The sequence below is a fragment of the Cyprinodon variegatus genome, unplaced genomic scaffold (genome assembly GCF_000732505.1).
Source record: "Cyprinodon variegatus isolate N-32 unplaced genomic scaffold, C_variegatus-1.0 Scaffold1534, whole genome shotgun sequence".
Classification (NCBI taxonomy): Eukaryota; Metazoa; Chordata; class Actinopteri; order Cyprinodontiformes; family Cyprinodontidae; genus Cyprinodon; species Cyprinodon variegatus.
In genome coordinates this window covers 118,839-119,403 of record NW_015151987.1, presented here as the reverse complement: position 1 = coordinate 119,403, position 565 = coordinate 118,839, and positions in this window count along the sequence as shown.

Sequence of the window (565 nt, the reverse complement as noted above, 5' to 3'; positions counted from 1 at the left end):
GAACATTTGGAAATGAGAGCATAGAGAGAATAAATGTTAACAGAGAGCTTTGTCACTACATCCAGATGATCCTAGAGTTAGACCACTGTTACCATGATATGGCTGGAGCCACTGATGCCTCCAACAGTTCAGCAATCTGCCATCAGACCACTGAACTGTTGGAAAAACTCAATCATGTCCCTCTGCATCAGACCCACACCAAACCAACACTGCAAAACTGAATCATAATTATTTAATGCTCTGATCTTCCATATCAATGCAGTTTTTATTCTGCCATTTGATCACTGCTGCACCTGCAAACGAAATTTCGCTTTTCAGTGTACAAAATGAGACAAGTTCACATTTACAAACCTCTGAATGATGTAATGAAGTGATAATGTGGCAGTGTGACAATGATTTTAACTTTCATTTGGGCAAAACTTCCAGTCAAAGTGGACCTGATGGTATAATTGTATAAACTAAACCATTTCTCTTATCTTAAGATGAATCTTGTTAAACGCAGTCTTTTCTCTTGGCCATTTAATGCATGTATTTTGAAGTATTTAATTTTATGTTTTCCTCAAGA